The 18,113-nt window shown below is 35.1% G+C and overlaps 1 long non-coding RNA gene and 1 pseudogene across 2 annotated transcripts; one reads left to right on the top strand and one right to left on the bottom strand.

Annotated features, from left to right (window-relative positions):
- Nucleotides 1-404: 404 nt before the first annotated feature.
- Nucleotides 405-4,116, bottom strand: LOC148696130 (uncharacterized). Its single transcript, XR_015963389.1, has 2 exons — nt 906-4,116; nt 405-621 (listed from the first exon to the last, which is right to left on the bottom strand). It is a non-coding gene; the product is annotated as an uncharacterized LOC148696130 (long non-coding RNA).
- Nucleotides 4,117-4,304: 188 nt separating this feature from the next.
- LOC137711738 (transcription factor bHLH162-like) lies at nt 4,305-13,292 on the top strand (annotated as a pseudogene). The gene is made up of 3 exons (XR_015963388.1): nt 4,305-4,806; nt 12,512-12,868; nt 13,002-13,292. The product of XR_015963388.1 is annotated as a transcription factor bHLH162-like (transcript).
- Nucleotides 13,293-18,113: the final 4,821 nt, after the last annotated feature.

Raw genomic sequence — 18,113 nt, 5'->3', positions numbered from 1 at the left:
TTCTCAGGTGAACTGGATGGAGCGATGTCTCTAAGCCCCGACTAATTCACAATTCATTTTTTTTTTTAATACATTGATACGTTTAAAATATCAGTCAATTTTTTTTTAATATTATCGTCCTTTTTGCACTCACAATTCAATAAAAAAAATTGGCCTAAAAACTTTAAAAACCAAACGTCTAAATAAAATTTAAAAAATAGAATTTGGTCGGCTAAATCTAAGTATCTCTAACATCTAAACAGTGATGTCACTTAGTGCTAGGGCTGGGTTCGGTTTAAAACAGTTCGGTTTTTTACCAAAATCAAAACCGAACTGAAATTTCGGTTCGGTTAAAAAAAATTTTGGTTTTTTTCGGTTTGGTTTTTTTTTTTTTTTTTTTTTTTTTTCAATAGCAAAAAAAATCCTTAAGAAAACAAAGCTTGCAGCCATTTTGTAATACATGTTCCAGTGGAGTATAAATAAATTCCAGAGGATTAAATTAAGGTCTTAAGGCCCTTTCCCACAGCTGCTATTTCCCTCAGATTCACTGCCTCTGCTTCGATAGCTCAGAACATAACAAGCTTGAACAATCAGCCCCAAAGCTCGCAATCACTAAAGTATTATCAATCTTTTCGAAAGCCTCTGCAAGCACATTCAATGTCTTTAGGTTTATTAGGAATCCAAATAGCATCACTCATTTGTTATTCAAAATGTCAGTTCTATGACCAGATAAAACTTCATTCTACTGGAATAAAGTATGATTCAATAAAAGAAAATAAATATCCTAGCCCAGATTTAGAGACAACTACCTAACAATTCAAAGAAGAATGTCTTACTGACAAGGACTGAGAAATCGATGTGTCTGACAAAGACTAGGAATTCATTTGTAAAAACATATCAATTCAAATGTGTCTGAGAAATCATACCTCTTCTTTATTCCCCCAGCTATCATAAGTAACGAAGTACCCATCCACCGGCAAGCCTTGAGCTCCTCCTCTAGCTCCGCAAATGAGATTAAAGACGAAATTTTGAGGAAGATGATAAGTCATCCATTTCTGTTAATGAAAAATAGTTTGGTAAAAACTAAATGTGGTTAGTTTTGTTATTTGTTGTGATTAGTTAGAATGGTTAAAGTTTAGTTAAGGCAGTTAAGGGTATAAATGTAAAGAGCCAAAGGCTATATATATTTACATCCATATAATTGTTTATTCATTCAATGAAATACAATCTTGTAGAAGAAGTTTTACTTTTCTTTATGGTATCTCGCCATTTCGCTTCACAGCATCGTTTCCACCTTGCGCTTTGATCGATCTTCTCTTGATCGTTTCTTGTTGTTTCAACTTTGATTCTTCAGTTTTTTTTTTTTCTTCTCCGATCTCACTTTTGTTCGTTGATTTGTTCTTGTTTGGGTCATGGCTTCTCCTTCTGAATCGCCTCCGATTGGATCGTCTTCTCCGATTCAAAACCCTAATTTTTCTTCTAATCCCCTTTCCCTGACTTCTTATACTGCTCTTACGATTCACAACATTGGAAGTATGGTGCCAATTAAACTGAAAAGCTCCAACTATCTTCCATGGTGAGCGTTGTTTACTCCCATTTTTAGGCGCTACAAGCTTCTGGGCGTAATTGATGGATTTGAGATTTGTCCACTGCCTCTCTTGCCTGATCGTTCGCTGAATCCTGCTTTTGAGGAATGGTATGAAAAAGATCAAAATCTCCTGATCTGGTTAAATTCCACACTTTTTGAAGAGATAATTCCGTTCACGGTTGAGGTTTCGTCCTCTCGCGAGCTTTGGGTGAAGCTTGAACAACATTTCAATGGTGTTTCAGAGGCTAACATTCATCAGTTGCACTCACGCCTTCAATCGGTTCAGAAAGGCTCCAATTCTATCTCTGTATATCTTCAGCAAATCAAGGAAATTGCAGATTCATTACATGTTGCGGGTGCTTCCGTCTCCGATCGTGATCTTATTGCTGCTACTTTACATGGTTTGCCTGATGAGTTTGAGTCATTCATTGACTCTATCATGCTTCGCTTGTCTTCTACGTCTCTTGATGAGCTCCACGGCCTCTTACTTACCAAGGAACTTTCTATGGCTCGATGGAAGACTGTCACCTCAACCTTTGCCGTTGAACCATTTCAGGCTTTCTCGGTGCAATCTCAGCCTCCTCTACTTCCTACTCCTTATGCCTTTGCTACTCAGTCTTCACCTCTTCAATCTGCCTCTCGATACAACTCCAATCGTGGTAAGTCTCCTCGGGGTCACTTCTTTTCTAATCGGGGCAATCGCAATTTTCAACCTCATCGTGGCAACTTCACTTCAAATCGTGGCAATCAGACTTATCAAGGCTCGCGAAATCACCAAGGTTCTTCCACCTTCAAAGTCCCTTGTCAAATTTGTGGTTCTACCAGTCATGAGGCTATTGACTGTTTCAATCGTATGAATCCGGATATCTGTGGTCGTATTCCTCCGGCTAAACTTGCTGCAATGTGTGTGCATCACTCTGCTAAATCATCTCAGCCTTGGTTAATTGATTCCGGCTCAACATCTCACATCACCAATGATGTTGCAAATATCTCTTCTCCCACTTCCTACACTGGAGAGGACAAAGTGTATATTGGAAATGGTAAAGGTTTGTCCATTCATAATGTTGGTTCTTCTTCTCTACATACTCCTCATCATTCTTTTAAGCTGCGGAATATTCTTCATGTTCCTTCTATGGCACATAATCTTTTGTCTGCTTATCAATTTCTTAAGGATAATGATTGTTCATTGACACTTGACCCTTATGCATCCACTGTCAAGGATCGTACTTTGGGAAGGATGCTTTTGCGGGGAGAGGTAAGCAGAATGCAAAGGAGGAGGAGAGTGACTAGAAACTTTGTAGTGGATAGAAACGATCTCTAACCTGTCCCCGCAAAAGCATCCTCCCCGAAGTATGATCGTTGACAGTAACTAAACTCAATGTTATTTAAGACACTAATTTCATCATTGCACTTCGTCATTTGAAAGGTAAGTCAGAATATATATTTTTAAACCAAGCTTGTTGAGGAAGTCAATCTTAAATATTTTATTTCTAGTGGAGTTGAAACTGATATATGTGAATGTTAAACTAATCATATAACACCACATATAATATGTCGTCCAAATTGAAATTGAGTGGGATCATAACAAAACCAACTTCTAGATCATAACAAGACCACTTCTAGATCATAACAAAACTAACTTCTCGATCATAACAAAATTAAAACTTTTTGCATGAATTGATAATCAAAAACAAGGTTTGCAGAATATGGGCTTAATAAAATTGGCTAGAGAAATGCGTATTTTGCTCTCCATTTAAGTTCCCTTCTTATAGTATAGAAATTTAGAGCCTATAATCATTTTGTTTTCAATTTTTTATTAACCTTGAAAGTTATTTGGTAAATCCTTTCTTTTAAGCAAGGAGTCTTGTAAATTTTGTAGTTTTCTTCGAATCTATATATTATGGGCCTAAAATTGTAACGCAAAACTAAAACTACGTTAATTTTGAACAATTTGAAAAGTCCAAAACATCAACTTTTAGAATATGGCAGCAACAAATGTACATTAAAACCTCTCTAAAGTAATAATATATAAGAAATAACCTCAAGTCATAACAAATTATGGTCCTAAGTTGGGACTAGTTATGTATAGAAATAAACTCCATATTGTAATAAGATATAATTTTTCTTGATTCTATCTAAGGAAACACACATCCACATAGCTATAATTTTTGCTTCCAGTTGGGGTTTGATGCTTTCTTTTTTGCACAATCAACGCTAACAATTTCAGTTAACTGATTTTCATATTGACCTTGGGTGGACATGACTGATTTGATAGAGAAAAAATGAAATGTATTCAACACCCTTTATATACACAATGGGGCATTGGGCATTAAAGAACAACTCCTCAGAGTACAAGTAAATAAAGTACATATGTGTAAGAAATAAAATACTTGGGTACCTACGAAGTTCTATTTAGAATATCCAACTTTCATGAAGGAATAACTAAGTTAGTAAAAAATATTTTTAAACTACACCTATTTCAGTAATAACCTCTCCAAAGTTATAAAATTTGTTTGCTCCCAGCTTTATGGGCTTTACTACATAACATATTAATGGGTGAATTACCTATCTCTCCAATCACTTTTTTTTTTTATTGATTGCCACTTCGTTTGTTTAATTTATTGATAAAATAACCCAATTTCTAAGCTACGGTGTTAGAAAAGACAATCAAAAACATAATTTGGAAGCAAAATACAATAATCTAATGTATTTTGTTTGTGAATGCAAAATCCAAAGTTGTTTCCAATATGAACTTGAACAGAGACAGGTATTTTAAAAATGTGTATAACATGAAAAGTAGACGGTGAAAGCGAGGGTTTCTAAGAGATGCAAACAGATCATAAGGTCAAGATTCAGCAAACAATCCAACGGCTTCACATGAATATATGCTAGGGCGGGCCCCCGTTTTTTGCTTATTTCGCCTGCACTCATTTCGGCTGGGCACGAAGCTTCAACTATATATCAGCGTAAAAGTTTCAGTCAAGCTCCTCCTCCTTTCCAAACCCTCTCCATTAAATTGCTCTCTATTTCTTGCTTTTCATGCTTGCTTGGATTTTGGGTTTTGTGAGCTTTGTTTCTTTATAGAGAGAGAGAGAGAGAGGATGAAGTGTAGCAGTGAGTCTTCTTCCAAACCGGACAGGAAGACAGTGGAGAGAAACAGAAGAATTCAAATGAAAAGTCTCTGCTTCAAGCTTGCTTCACTTGTCCCTCCCCAACACTTCAAAACCACCAACTCCAAGGTACATATAGATCATTGGGAAATTTCATTAGAACCCCTTTTCTTTTTATCTCTACACCTAGCTTAAATTTTAGATATAAATTGTGTATTTTAGTCTCTGTAATTTTGGTTACAAATTAGGGTTTGGTTATTGTAAAAGGAGGTAGAGATCAGAAACAGTTAATTAATATATATAAAGGCAAAACCATAAACGGGACGGAAATGAAAATGAAGATTGTGTATTGTGACAAGATTAGTTTCAAGGAAATGAATTGTGTGTGTCAGAGAGAGAGAGCAGAAGCAACATGTATGTATTAGGTTTTTTTCTTTCCAGAACGTATGTATTAGTTAAGTAAGTCCAATTCATATTCCTAGTCCAACTTACTTAGATTCAGTTGTATAAATATACTTTAGCTCTCTATATAATTGATAGATCTGGTGCAATATACGAATATTGGAGCTTTCGATTTCCGTCGTTCTCTCAATAGTTTTACCCTATTTTTGGTTTTCTTCATATTGTTCTAGAGGGACCATCAATGGAGGGACTGCTTCTTAGTTTTTTATTTTTTGAATAATTGATTTTGTTGGGGTGTAAACAGAAATTATATTGGATTGGGTTTTCATAAGTGAGGATAATTTAGGAATTAATATTAGGTGTAAAAAGATAATGATAGAAAAATCACCAAGAATTTATGCGTAGAAAGTAAGTTGGGAGTAGTGATACAAAACATGGGTTCGAATAAAATTTCCCTATATCATTTAGGACATGTTAGTTTGTGAGTTTCAAGTTTAAATTTGACATTACCATTTGAAGGAAAATGATCATCGCCAAATCCTTTTCTTAGGGATCCTAGGCATCTTGTGATCGCGACCATTCGTCGTACATCGTGCGGTCAGAAATCATTTCAAAATTTAAATTTTAAAATTAAATATAAATAGTACCTAACGAAAATTGACCACAGAATGTACGATGAATGGTTACGACCCTATGATCCCCAGGAAAAAGTTCCGACGAGGATCCTTTACCCCCTTTCAAACTATATTTTCCTTAACTAAAACCCATATTCTCTAGTTTTCTTGACTAAGACCATCTTCAACCCTTAGCCTAAAACCTAAAATTTTTAACCCAGAAAATTTAGGTTTTAAACTAGAAGCTCAAACCCTTAGACCATCTCCAATGGTGGGCTAAATTCTAAATTTTCCCCCAAATTCTCCCCCCCCCCCAAACACTCTCCAACCCACGCTAAAACTTTGGGCTAAATGCCCAATGCTAAAGCTGGGCCAAATACCCCCCCCCCAAATTCCCTTCCCATGCGAGTGGACTCGCTCCAATGTGCCCCACGCGGTGCGCTTGCAAAGGTTTCCCTGTCACGCCTCGATCCCGACATACGTCCAGGATCGACATGTGACGTCACTCAAATACTCGTAATCTCACATATCCCGTCTCATAAATATGGCAAATCACAATTCGAGAATCAAATCTCAAGGAAATTTTCGTTTACCTTAAGGCTGCATCTAACATTCTCGTTAGACTGCCTACGTACCCTCAAATAGGGATCAAGCCATTCGTAGTTCATTAACACAAAATTAGACATTTATCCCAATAAGTTCAGAAAGAAAACAAAGCATTCCTCAAACATTTATTATAACCTGATAACATGTAATTCCTGGACTCAGGCTACATAAGCAACCCCCATGAAAACATGATTTCTCACCCATCCAACATATAAATCATTATGTATCATCATGATATCGCAATTCACAACATACATCATATTTAAGAACCGACGACACACAAAACCATTCTCTAGCCGCACTAATTAATTAATTTAATCAAAGTAATAACAATCATTCCCATATCTTTTAAATTCATACCTTATGAAATCATAATCGAATCATGAAAACTCCCGAAGGAGTCACCCGGACGTCTAACATATTTTCTAACTCAATTCATAAGACTCGAAACCATTGACACAAATATATATAAAAACTAAGGCTAGAGTGACTTAGTTAGGCCAAGCTTACTTCTCTAAATAATGGGATTTTAGGCCACTCCACGAAAAACAATAACTCGGGTTCCGGACCATCACTCAACGGAACTAAACCAAATATGATCACCTACAAAATGTACCAAGTACAATCAATCATCATCACCTCTAGAATGCGTATGGTCCCCTATCGTGGGTATACCAAGCAGGACCATCCATGTACCACCTCCACGTGGTGAAATCTCATCATAACACATTGAACACAATGTTACGCATACATGCTATCAATTCCACATATCAACCAGCATCTAGTCAGATGGCGCACAACACAAGGAATTCCCTCAATTACTATTTCCACTAAAAATCTAATAAAGTACCTAACTCATCTTCTGACTTCCATCCCCATCTCATGCTATGTAATAGTGCCAAGTTCAAATAGGTATTCAGTTGGCAAGCATATCCAAATAATTATCAAACAATATTTAATTCCCATAATTGTCATAACATTCATCATAATTATCAATCACATTATTAAAAAGATAATTAAACACATATATCACTAACATCATCAGTACACAAGCCAAATCCTATTTAATAAGCATAGGTTATAAGTATGTAACATTCACATTTCAATAGAAATCACATTATAAAACCAATTCACATTTTCATACTAGTAAACATGCATAATATTTCTCAACTATGCAATCAACATCGTAAGGTTCTATGCCTATGTTTCGTAACCTTCTTTCTTTATCGTTTAATAACCACCCTAAAGTTAATGGTTTTTCAAAACACTACCTCCTCACTTTTGCCACTACCCCTTTTCGACAAGTATAAGCCGCAATTATATACATATATATATATATATATATATATATATAGACACACATATATACATATATAAGAGAAGTTGGTTCGTTTACCATTGATTTGAATATAAATACTCATAAACAAACTAAACTCTTAAACCCCAACCAAACACACTGAAATAAGCACAAAATTAACAAGGTTGTTATTTCAACTAGAATTCCCTTCTAGGTCTAGATGATCAAATGTTACATATCAGAAAATTCGATTTTTCCCAAAAATTCTCAAATTTCACAAGAATGAAGATCTTAACAAGTAGAGTAAACTTTATACATGTGACCAAGGCCAATTTGGTCGGAAAACACCCCAAACTGGCCACGAACCGCCAGAACCCAAAGATGGGTGCTCTTCAATTCGACTTCCTCGGTATCCCAACGCCCCTACAACCTATTGGGTCTTGATCCTGGGTCCAAGGGGAGTTGACTAAGGATGGTGGTGGGTGGTGAAACTCACCGGAACGGCGGAATCGCCGTCAAAACTCCATGGGTCACCCACATGATTTTTACATGGTTTTGGACCCAAAACCTTTCAATCCTAGGCGAGAAAGGTAGAAGGGAGGTAGTGGAAGAGATTGCAGGTAGTTAATGGTGGTGGTTCAACGGAAAAGATGGTGAAAATCGCCGGAATTTGCTTGGGGTGGGGCGCGGGTGTACGGACAGGAAAGGGAGATCTCTTTCTTCCTTTCTTTTCTTTTCCCCCCTTTTTCCTCTTAAAATGCCGGTCCCCCCATCCCAAAAAGGGTTTTGCCCACTTATACTCCTAAATGGAAATTATAATAATTTCCACAATCTATAGTTTCACAACTTCAAACGTCTGTAACTATACCGTTATAATTCGGACTCGCAAACGGCTTTCGCCTATGCGCTCGTGGCTTCGAGACCTATTCGAAAACGTTACTTGTGACCTCAAAAGGTCAACGAGTAAATAATAATTTTCCAAACTTCACCCTTCATACCTAGTTTAATTGAAATCTAATTTCAAATAAATTAATATAATTTCTCAAAAATAATATAAAATCTCAATAATACAAATACGTAGATTATAACAGTGAAATCCGGGAACGGGATTTCACATTCCCGACAGGGGTGGATCCTGCTGTCAGGTATGTGTCGGCCATCCACAAAAACCCAACGACTATAATTTTGATCCTATGGCTGGGAAGGACCGTTGGTTGATCCAACGGTCCATATTCAAATTTAATTTTTTTAGAATATGTTATTTTAAAATACATTGAATCCAACGGCTGATATCGAATATAATCAAATCTAACGGTAAAAAAAAGATCTAACGGCCCAAATTTAAATCCAACGGCTAAAATAATTAAAAAAAATTATTTAACTCAAAATTCACCCCAAACTCTATAAATACCTATGTATTTGTTCAAACATCCATACAAAACTCAATTTTCTCTTACAATTCTTCCAATTTATCTTTCTACCATTTCTTTCCATTTCCAAATTGTTGAACGGTTGGTGAATTGAAAGTTAGCCCAGGGTTGAAAGATTGATAAAAGTTGAAGGCTTGCTTTGTGGAAATTTTAGTGATTTTTCAATATTTATCGAAATTTAAATTTTTTTAGATTAAAATGGTCATAAAATTAATTTAAGAAAAAAAAAGCCTAAGTTCATTCTTTAATAATCCTGAGTTAAAATTTTAGGCCAAAACGGTTGGAGTAAAAAAACTGTTTCTAGGTTAAAAGCTAAATTTTCCGGGCTAAAATATTTGGCTTTTAGCCCAACCATTGGAGATGGTTTTATGGCCTAAATTTTTTAGCCTGAGATTATTAAAGAATAAATTTAGGATAATTTTTTCTTTTAAGTAAATTAAAAAAAATTATGTACACCATCCTAATTTAGTTTTATGAACATTTTAACCTATAAATATTTAGATTCCGATAAATATTGAAAAATCACTAAATTTGGGTGAATTTTGAGTTATATAATTTTTCAATTATTTTACCCGTTAGATTTAAATTTGGGTCGTTAGATCTTTTTTTTACCATTATATTTGATCTCAGCCGTTAGATTCAATAAATCCTGGAGGACATGCCCACGTGGGTGGGGTCCTGCTGGTGGTGCCCACACCATTTTCTGGGCTAAATCCTGGGCTATTTCTGTCTTTGTTTTAGGTTTTAGGTTCAATTTTAAACTTGGGTTGGGTTGGATTTTTTTTTTTGGGGGGGGGGGGGGGGGAGAGAGAGAGAGAGAGAGAGAGAGAGAGACTAGAAGGGGAAAAATAGGTTATAGGTCAGGGTTAGAGTTGGTCTAAAGCCTATTGAGTAGGCTCCAACCAAGCAAATTCTTTAATTAAGTTTGACTTTTCAAATTGCGTGTTTTCTAAATGCCTCAACTACCCATATTAATACTTGGATTGAGTTTTTGGATCAATTACTCGTTGTATCCATTTAATTAATTATATTTATTTTACAAAATATTTCACGTTATATCCATTTAATTAATTATATTTATTTTACAAAATATTTTATTGTATATTCAATGTATTAATTTTCAAATTGTTATAAGGTGCTGATTGAAAAATAATAATACTAATGTCATGATTTTGTGAGTTAAATATACAAGTTAATTTACCTACCAACACAACAATTGTCACATCCTGGCCCGAGCTCCCACCACATCCTGAGTTCGACTCCACCGTAGCACGATATTGTCCGTTTTGGGCCCCAACCACATCCTCACGGTTTTGCTTTTGGGAACTCACGTGAGCAGAACTTCCTAGTGGGTCACCCATCCTAAAATTGCTCTCACGCGAACTCGCTCAACTTCGGAGTTCCGATGGAACTCAAAGTTAGTGAGTTCCCAAAAGGCCTCGTGCTAGGTAGAAATGAGAATATACATATAAGGCTTACAGGATCCTCACTCCTGGACGATGTGAGATCTTACAACAATAAATTAACCTAAAACAACTTCCGCTATTGCATATATACTCCAATCCCTAATGCACAAAACAAAAGCTACATGTTCCACGCAATTTTTACCTACAATATAGTCTAATTTACCTATTCCATCAAATCAAAATTTAAAGGGTCTAATTTACTTACAAAATGGTCTAATTTACTTGCATGATTTATGTGCATTAGATTTCAAGTTTTTTTAATTGCCTACAAGCACAAACCCACAACGTTCACATATTATCCAATATCACTATTTTTTTTTTTGGGAATAGGTAAATTAATTTAAATGTAGGTAAATTAATTTATAAGTTGGTAAATTAATTTAAATGCAGGTAAATTGGTATAATATTTTATAAGTAGGTAAATTAATTTAATATTTTATAAGTAGGTAAATTAATTTATATGTAGGTAATTACATGATTCAAACAATATTATCTTTTTGGATAAATTACATAAAATTATCTCAACTATGGGTCGAACTACAATCTCATATCTCATGTGTTAAAAATGATAATGTTATACCTTATCTTACAAATTTGTTACAATGTCATATCTCTATCAGTTTGTTAATTTTTCTGTTAAATGTTGACGTAGCTTGAGACATGATCTATTTCCCAGCCAGATGGATAAAAATATTAATAAATAAAAATAAATTATTTTAATATTTTTATTTAAAAACATGTGGAATCCACCCCTATAATCCTCTCACTTTCTTCCCTTTTTCCTGATCCAATTAAACCAAAAATTCAAACCAAACCCAATTACCTCTGGGTGGTGCTGCAAGTCTGCAACCCATAGAACCTCATGGCTGGGCTCTCGATTGCAGCCACCGAGCCTCTGCACAATCAACTAAAGCCCGTAGCAAACGGCGAGATCGAACACGCCGCTGGCTTCAACCCAGTCGGTGAACTCGGCCGGGAAGCTCGGGGTGTCTAGGGTGTGGACTAAGTGGGGCCCACCAGAGAAGATTACGACGTGGGGGTTGAGGTCGATGATGGATTTGAAGGGCTTGTGTCGGAGATGCAGAAGCAGAAGACGGAAATGGATCAAATTCGACGGGTGATGAGGTAGGTGTATTGGGAGCCATAGTCGAGAATCAGGACCAGCTCCAATTTCACGGCTTTTGGGTCCATGGATTTGGCAGCGGTGGGTGAGATGAGCCTAGGGTTTATGCGAAGGTATGGGGGAGAAAGGGAGAGTTGGAACGGATTAGGAAAAAGGGGAGAAAGGGAGAGAATTATAGGGTGGGTTCCACATGTTTTTAAATAAAAATATTAAAATAATTTATCTTAAATTTATTAATATTTAATTAATATTTTTATCTACTTAGCTAGAGAGTGGGTTCTGTTTCAGACCACGTCAGCATTTAACAGAAAAATTAACAGACAAACTGACAGATGTATGACATTGTAACAAATTTTTAAGATGAGTTATGACATTGTCATTTTTAAAACATTAGGTATGAGACTCTAGTTCGACCCATAGTTGAGGTAGTTTTATGTAATTTACCGTATTTTTTTCTGTACAAGATATGTCTATTTTTTTTAATACAGTAAATTAATTTATATATGTTACTAATGTTTACGATACAAGAAAGGTAAAATATCCATATGGATTTAATTGCTCATCATAATTAGGATGAGTAATAACATTTATTGACTAAATTAGGATTTTGTGCATAAATTGTAAATGTGTTGTAATAGTTGGTTATATATTTGTCTACATGGCAGTCTATTTGAAATTTGGGTTTTATTTGAATATTTAAAATTAAGTGAATTTGTGTTTGAAAAATAGGAGTTTCAAGGGCCTATATCTAAAGAACCCATTCAATAATCTAGTAACGTAACATATCAAACATTTAGGACAAGAGAACGCTACTCCTTAACTAAATATATTTCAATAAAAATCAAATTTCATTATCGGCTTTATTAATTGCAATATGCCTTTCTCCCATTTATCAGGATACCGTGTCAATGCAAAATCAGCTTGATACTACAGCATCCTATATAAAGCAACTGAGAGAGAGAATAGAGAATTTGAAGGAGCGGAAGGAGAAAGCAATGAGGTCACAATTAGGCAGTTCTAATTCTGACATTGGTGCTATTGCTGCCGAAAATGCTGTAATGACGGGATCAAGATTACCAGTTCTTGTATTACGAGAATCGGGTTCGTGCATAGAAGTTATGCTGATTAGTGGGTTGAATAAGAACTTCATGTTTTATGAAGTCATCCGTGTTCTTTAGGAACAAGGAGCTGAAGTTGTCAGCGCTAGCTTTTCCACTGTAGGCGATAAAGTTTTCCACTCGGTGCATGCTCAGGTACTAAAATAATCATCCGAGAAGCTAATATCGTCCAATCCTTTATTTTAATCTTCAAAAAATGTACTAAAACAATTAATTAAGGTCATTATGAAACGGACTTATCAATTTTATTTTTTATGCTTCTTTGTAGGTCAAAATTTCTAGAGTTGGAGTAGAGATTTCAATGGTATGGCAGAGACTACAGAATTTGATATACTGAGGCAAACCTATACCACGTAGAACTGTGTAACCACAGTGCAAACGTCCATTATCTATATACAAAGGGAGCACCTAAAATGGTGAAGCATTCAAATACCATAAATTGTCCCTCAAGAATTCAAATATTGCAATTGTATTAAAAAGAGTTAGCCAAAGACGAATTTGAACCATATTATTGATAGCCCGTTGTGAGGTTTAGCCTACTCCCCTACCCTCATAGCATAGTGTAGATAATATTGCTTATTAAAAGGCATGGATGTTTGATCTAGAAAATTCAAAACTGAAGCGCCTATATCAAAAGATCCTTAACCCTCACTGGACTGGATTGGACTACACATTAGTGCAGTCCTGTGTTTGTTACTTACACGAACTAAGTTTAATGGGATAAAGCCGGACTCGCGTGGACTATATCCGTCACTAGGAGGTCTTAGTGAGACCCCCCAAATACCATGGGATTGCTAAGGCCTCGCCTGCTCGCTTCGCCAACATCACCTACACCCACCAACCCAGAACTGCAGAGAATCTAGAATCCAGAATCAAGTCATCTTGTTTCAAATCGTGGAGAACCCAGAATTGCCAGTTCTTCGTCTGCTCGTTTCGAATCGCGGAGAACCCAAAGCCCAGAACCTAGATCTTTGTCTGATGAGCTTGGCTGTTCCCTTCTCTTTCTAGAAATGGACGGTTTCTCTTTCTCCCTCACCACCAACACTACCCCTTTCTTTCTCACTCGCACTCGTCTTCTTCCTTCACTTTCTTGCACAACCCAAAATTTCCCTCTAAGGCTCAAGAAATGGGTTGTTTTCAGTTCCAGGGAGGAGCCAACGCTCGACCCTTTGGACCAAATGGAGCTCAAGTTCGTCGATTTGCATATCCGATGATCGACGAAGCCTCTGCAAATTGAAAAAAAAAATTGGGGATTTTTATGGGTTTGATTTGAAGAGAAAAGTAAATTAAAAGAAGATAAATATGGGTTTGAATTCAAGAGAAAGTAAATGAAAAGAAGAGAAGATATGGGTTTTATTTTTTCTGGTTTGAGTTTAGCAAATCTGGGTGTGAAGAACAAGAGCAAATGAACAAAGAAAAAAAGAGACAGGGGAGAGAGAGTCAAATAAAAATAGGTGTAATTTGTTTATTTTTTTTTTAAGATAAAAAAGTGTATTAATAATAGTAAAATATTTTAGTCCGTGATTTAGTCCGATAGTACATCAAACACTTCATTATTCTTATCCAGCTTAGTCCAAGCCAAGACAGTCTAGCTTAGTCCCGAAAGTTAGTCCAGTCCGAAATAGTCCGATGCAACAAACGCACCCTTAGTGATTTGATTAAGCGTTTTTTTGTCATAATTTTGGTGCTATATGCACATTATATTGTAACAAATTTCCTATAATCTAGCATTTTGATTACACTCTCCTCCGTTAGATATTTAAGATATTTTAGCAATAATTATCTACGATTTAAGATATTTTCTTTCCAAAATAGTTTAAAATATTTTTAAATCCCCCAAAATCAAATGTACCGAAATAAGTTTTTTTTTTAGTACGTTAAGAGAAAATAGGATTGAGAATAATATAAACGTACCAATATACAATGTGTACAAAATAAAACGTATCAAAATAAAAATAATTTACTAATATTAACAATATGTATCAAATCAAATGTACCAAAATTGCCAATAAACGTACCAATTAATGATTTTTGTAAATTCAAATGTACTCACAAATAATATATACATAATGTATTGTACCTAATAATAATTCGTCAACAATTATACTTAAAAAAACAGCAATATATATATATATATATATATATATATATATAATTGCACAAAAAAAAATTGAAAAAATTACACGGAGCTTTTATGTTGATCGCCAACTATTTGAAAAAGAAAAAACCATTTGGAAAAAGAAATAATATTAAATGTTTTCATAACAAAAAAATATAAAAAATAAAACTGGGATCGAAAAAACATATTTTGGAAGAAGAGAAAATATAGTTTAATTACTACTATCTCTACTAAATAAGAAAAAGTGCATCATGCAGATAAAAGGATAAATTTAAAAATTATTTAAATTTCAAAAAATAGATGTGACTATTGGTTAACGTATTTTAATCAAATTTTAAAAAGATACCGATATTTAATCTAAATGATATAAAAAAACAGTAAGAAATTATAATTTTTCCTAAATTTTAAATTGGAGTTCGTGCCGAAGCTTGGTTGATAGAGTTTCAGAAGTGGCAGAATGCACGGGCAGTGAAACAAAGTCGAAGGAAGCAGTCGTGGCAGAAACCAGAATTAGGATGGGTTAAATGTAATTTTGATGGAGCGTGGGAGGAAAGAACGAAAAGAGGTGGTGTGGGTGTGATTATCAGAAACTGTAGTGGTGAATTTTTGGCTACATATTCCGGTCAGACTGTTGGGGTGTCATCACCGTTGCACGCAGAGTTGTTGGCTGCGCAAAGGGCAGTGATGTTTGTGAAAGACCATATTGCAGGAGATGGGGGGTGCATATTGAGGGATACTCTACCATGGCCATGGCAGCCATGCAAAAGGAGGAGGAAGATTTCTCTCCTCTGGGACCAATTATTAATGATATAGGGGATTGCTTACAAGGGTTATCTTATTCACGATTTAAGGCAGTGTTTAAAATGGCAATATAGGTTGAAATAGCCCAAAATTTAGCATAACTCATGTTCAAATCAACACAGCCCAAAACATCATATTGAATCATAGCCCTAAACTATAACTACCACCATGAATCAAAAGTACACCACCATAGATTCCACCGGATCTAAGGCAGTGTTTAAAATAGCAAATAGGTTGAATAGTGATATGCAAATTTTTAGAATTATCCATCGATATCCGTTACCTTTAACAAAAATTTTGGAAATTTGCAATGGGTATACCAATTCGTTCAGATTTAGACAAAATTAGAGAAAATTTTCTCAAAAAAAATTTAAAAGTTTGGAATCTGCAATGGGTTCAAGCAAAATTTTGTGTATTGAATCGGTAAATATCATCGATATTCATTCATTTTTCTGTATCGCCGATATAGGGTGAAATTTGCATTTCACCCAATTTTCATCCCCCTTTCCATATCAATCCCTGACTTTCAGATATTTCGACGAAAATATCGACAGTTCTGTTGATATTTTAAATGCTAGATCTAGGCAAGAAGAACTTTTTGAATAATGACGAATATGAAGAAGATCAATCTCCAATGATTCATCTACGAATAATAGCAGATAAGAGTCACTAATAGATGAACAATTAATTACATGGTACTGGTACACCATTGTGGCGTCTCATGCTATTGAAATAAAGATATATGAAGATCCACACATCGGCAACCACGTGGAGCCAAAGGAACTTACCCTACACGCAGGGCCAAGGGACCCACCATCATCGTGCGGGGCCAAAGGGACCCACCCATCACGTGGTAGTACATGCCCACTACCTGACTCTGATACCATGTAGAATTATCAGAGAGACGGGTCAAATGTCCACTTCCAACAACACCGATAATGTCTCCAACTTGGTAATTACCACCTGGACAATCCGTCAGGTGTGAAGTTTTATCACAAAATATCTCGGTGTTAGTTAAAGTAGAGTTAAGATATTAAGGGCCCCCTCTCTGACTCTGATACCATGTAGAATTATCAGAGAAACAGGCCAATGGCCCACTTTCAACAACATTGATATTATCCTCAACATAGGAGAAATTTTTCAATGTGACCGGAACATGAGTGGTACACCACGTGTTTTTATATAAGTAGTGAAGAATTTTAATATTTAAGTTATTAACATTTTAAGACACATATCCCAACATTTGTACAGTGACACGTGGTGTACTATCTCGGTCACACTGAAAAATATCTCCCAACTTGGTAATCACCACCTGCAAAATCTGTCAAGTGTGAAGTTTTATCATAAAATGTCTCGGTGTTAGTTAGAGTAGTAATTTTATTTCAATTGCTTTTCTCCTTTTCCTCTAGCCGATGTGGAATTCAACACTTTTAAAATAAATGAAAACATTTTTGGTGAAAATGTTTTTAGAACTAAATCTTTAGTAAAAACGCAAACATATTTTTTTTCTAAAAACGATTTTAGTCATTTTAAAAGTACTTTCAAATGAGAATTCTTTAAATATATACTCATATAAAAAAAAATTTCCCTACAATTATTTTTTAATATTTCAGAATCAAGGCCGAGTCTTCGGATGGAGAGAACTAATTTGTCAAATAAAGAATAATAATTGGGAGGGACCATCTGAGCATATATTTTTGTGAAAATATGTCTCAGTTCAAAAAAGTCTCAGTTATATAGTGAAACCCAGAATGGACTAATACTAAATAGTCAAGTGCACAGAATTTAGGTTAGCATCTGTCGTGGTCTTATCCCCGTAAACCTGTTGCTGGCAACACTTTGATCCATAAGATACATGACATTACTTTTCTATAACACACAATATTGACATTCAAATTCAACAGGTGGACCCATTAACGAATTGTGTTACAAAAGCAAATTATCGTGACAGAGAAGACTGCTGCAAGGGCTGCATCTGGAAGCCATGATATCATGAATAAGGCTCATGATTAAAAGCCTTTATTAACGTTTAATTAAAGGCTTATTTATAAAGTCTAGCTTGACTCAAGTAACACATCCAGCCAAATCATGTCTGGTAAGACCTTAATTAGTGTTTGCTGTTGATAAAATATTAATGGGTAATGCTAGAGAGATTAACTTTTTAAATTAAATTTTGTAAATTATATGATGCGATTGTTGATGACTGGATTATTATTGAAGTGTTGATTAATGTGTTTAATTTATATTGGTGACACGTCATACTACTTATAAATTTAGTTTAAAATTTTGATTTACCTAGTATTATTCAAAGTTACTAGAAGATATAACACTGAACATGAGGGGCTAAGTGGCAGTTGGTCTACTAATATTAGATAGTGTATTTATTGTTGGAAAATACATGGGCACTCATTAGCAAGGACGCACATTTTGATTTTGTCTAATGATATTTTAACACATATT

Source organism: Pyrus communis, chromosome 6 (genome assembly GCF_041283825.1).
Source record: "Pyrus communis isolate YQ-2024b chromosome 6, ASM4128382v1, whole genome shotgun sequence".
NCBI lineage: Eukaryota > Viridiplantae > Streptophyta > Magnoliopsida > Rosales > Rosaceae > Pyrus > Pyrus communis.
Note: the sequence above shows the minus strand (reverse complement) of the source record. Positions and strands in the feature narration are given on the sequence as shown.